The sequence below is a fragment of the Rousettus aegyptiacus genome, unplaced genomic scaffold, assembly GCF_014176215.1.
Source record: "Rousettus aegyptiacus isolate mRouAeg1 unplaced genomic scaffold, mRouAeg1.p scaffold_m13_p_13, whole genome shotgun sequence".
Lineage (NCBI taxonomy): Eukaryota > Metazoa > Chordata > Mammalia > Chiroptera > Pteropodidae > Rousettus > Rousettus aegyptiacus.
This window is the reverse complement of record NW_023416288.1, coordinates 45625420-45628885: the sequence shown is the minus strand read 5'-3', so window position 1 is coordinate 45628885 and position 3466 is coordinate 45625420.

The following is a 3466-nucleotide window of genomic DNA, read 5'->3' as shown; positions in this document are numbered from 1 at the left end:
CGGGGGGCGCTGCGGGCGCAGCCTCCGACGCCGGACTCCCCCATCGCCGCGTGACCGTGTGGACTCCGGCTTCCCGGAGCGGGGGTTCAGACTTCGAGTGAATTCGAACACTTTTCTGCGAAGGAGGTTCCACTTCATCGGGGTGAAGCCTGACAGGTTGGGGAGGAAAGAGCAGGAAGAGGGGGGCCTGCTTCTAGAGTGTTCTGCTCACTGCGTCCCTGTGGGAACCGTACAGTGCGCCCTGCTCTCTCCCGGGCCGGGCCGCCGCCGGCTCCTCCCACGGTGTCCCCACTCCGAGCCCCCCCACTGTATCCCCACTCTGAGCCCCCACGGTGTCCCCACTCCGAGCCCCCCCACGGTGTCCCCACTCCGAGCCCCCCCACTGTATTCCCACTCTGAGCCTCCCCGCCCCCCACCCCCCACCCTCCCCCCCCCCCCCCGCTCCCCGCGGATACGGCCTCTGCGCGGCGTGACGTGGCTCCGTGGCGCCCCGCGTTTCTTCCCCAGGGTTTGTCAGAAAGAGGACGTGGGATCTTGTGCTGACATCGCAGCGTAAACGAACCGCGGAGGACGGCGCCCCGGGCTGCCCCGCACTGGCCGCGAGACCCCAGCGCGCCGCCTCCGGGCTTCGTCCGCCCCCTCCGAAGGCGCGAGGGCGGCTCGCCGGGTCTCCAAAGTCAGACGCGGTGCGCAGCGCGCCTCCGGGCTTCGGGGCGGCGCCTACATCATCTGTGGCGGCCGCTCGGCGAGGAGCCGCGGCGCGGGAGCCCCGGAGGTGGGCGAACGTCTTTCCCAAGGCAGCGAGAGCGCCGAGCCCAGGAAATGCGCCCACAGCGCGGCCGTTTCGGTTCAAATAAAATTTCCCATCGCACGGCACCTTGATCACAGTTACGCCGGGGACCGAAACGAGTCCTCCGGCTGTCGCCAGTTTATTTGTCTGACCGGGGGGCCCGGCCCGTTTCTAGGCAATTGTGTTTCATTTTCGTGGCTTGCTGTGTCATGTCGCATATCAGAGATGCAATTGAATTGTGTTTGTTTAAAATGCAAGTATTCTTCTCCGGCACTTTGTTCTAAGAACACAGTGTGCTAATTTTAACTGAGGGGTCGGCAGGAAACTAACTTGCAGGACGAGCCGGAGAGCCATTGGCAGGTAAAGGGTCGCGAGTGCGCGTGTGCAACGGGCAGCACGCCGGGGCACGACCGCGCCGGAGAGAGCGTCCCACAGAGAGGCGCCCCGGGTCCGCCCCGCGCCGCGGAGCAGAGGGCGACTGCGCGGCGCGGGCGGCGCATGCGCCCCGGGGAGGCCACCTGGCCTGCTCGCCTCCCGCAGGCCCGGCGGCCCCTCCGCAGTCCTCCCTCCCTCCCCAGCAAGGGTGCTCCCTGCGCAGTGCGCACGGCTTCCCACGGCAGGGTCCGACTTCAGAGATCAAGGTCTATTCCTTGTCCCGAGATGCCACGAAGCCACGTGGTCCGGCAGGATTTTCAGCTACAAAGCGTGAGATTTGTTCGGAATCCATTAAGGACTTTGAAAGGGCTGATGAGAATAACGTTAGGGATTCAGAAACTCAGCGTGACAGGTGTGCTTCTGTTCAAAGGTAACCTAATTTTTCTTAAAATATTTTTAGGTTACCATAGGGACCTAAACCTTTGGAAAAACCTGAAATTTTGATCTATTTTTTAACTTTAATGAGACTGGTGACCAGCGGACAGAAATCCAGGCTGCATGACGTTTTTATCATGATGTCCAGGAGCCTCCGACTGGACTCAGGTCTCGGCTCTGCTGTGGGTGGCTTCGTGCCCAAGGTCCAGGCCCCTGAGGCCGGGGCCCTGCGGCTCGTCGGTGCGTCAGGCCAAGCAGCTCTCGCCCTATAGTCATCCCAGGGTTTTGTGCTTCGGTGCCCGGCAGCACCTGTCACCCGAGCACCCACTCCAGCAGCAGACGACAGGGCGGGAGCCGGGGGCATGGGCGGCTGAGCAGGAACCCGCCGACCCACTCGTGAGATGGGGTGCACGCCGGAAGTCGTGAGGCTGAGGAAAATCCTCAAATACTGCTGTTCTTCCCCCTCCACATGATGATAGAAAATGGGACTTCTGAGGTTTCCGAACAGCTCACTGAGGCGGCAGGCCGTGAGCGAGAGGCACCGAGAAGGCAGACGGCCTGACGTCAGCCCTGATTCATACTGGGGCTGAAATGGGACTTCCGCTGTTTTGTTTGTTTCTGTTTTGTTTTTTTTTTTTAATGTGGAAGCTGCTAGAAAAAACGGCAACGGTGTCTGGATTTTTGCTTTGAAGCAGTTGAGTTGTAAGATAAACACACTAAATTACACATAATTGCGTGTATTGTATTCGGGATCAAAATTTGATGTCCTGTTTCCAAGCTCACCTTTTAATTTGTGAACAAAACACACGGAAGGAGGCTTGCCGATGCGATATAAACACAAACGTTGCGTATAATTGCAAAATATCGGCACATCATGAAACCGATGTATTCTGCTGCTCCATTCAGATGGTAATATTTTAATCGAAAATGAGAAGTGAATAATTTTAGAAGCCAGAATGTGAAGCAAATAGTAAGATGAGTGAGGATGACCTTTGCTGGTTAACACTCCCGGTGGCCGTGGCGCGCCCCCAGGCCTGAGGGTCCGACACGGGGTGATGTTGGTCCATGGGCGTTTCCTGCTAACGGGAGGTCGTCTCCGGTGACCCTTTCGAGGTGCCCCGCACAGGGCCCCTTTCTCACTAATGTCTTTGCATTTGGAACGCAATGCCTTCAACCCTTTGTAAGCTGAAAAAATAGAGTTAAACTCATTTCTCCAACCTTACGAAATGAGCAGCGGTTGAGATGAGCCATCTTGGGAGAAAAGGAAGTTGCGTTGAGACGCATCCCGCGCTCTGGACGCGGCGCTGGGCACGGGAGCCGTTCACAGGCGGCGGCGTTCGGTCTTCCCCGAGACCGTTCCGCACACGCTAGCATTCTGGGTTTGCAGGTGGCACTGAGACACGTTCCGGGTCACGGAGACTCCCAAACTCCTCGTCCACGCCCGGGAACGACACGGCCCAGCTGACCACACTCCCTGGTTGTTTCTGCCGTGGCAGCGGAAGGGGAGTCCCGAGCCTCTGGGGGCGGCGATCTCCCGACGAGCTCGCACGCTTTCTCTCTCCACGTCCCCGGCGGGACACCTGTCCGTCTTGGAAATGACAGCATCTGGGGGTCCCCGATGCCAGGCTAATGAGGTGTGGACAGGACGCGGTCAGAAACTCCCCCAGCCGCGAAATCAGATGCACTTCGTCGAAAGGGGCCTTTGATATGCGAGGTCAACAGTGTTCTCGGGGTGAACATCGGCCTCGAAGGGGGGCCCAGGCTCCCTACAGGGAGCAGGAGTGCAGAAAACGGGCCGAGCTGGGCGGGAGCGCGCGCGAGCCTTGGACAGGACTAGGAGAAGGAGCCGGGGCAGCAGCTGCGCTT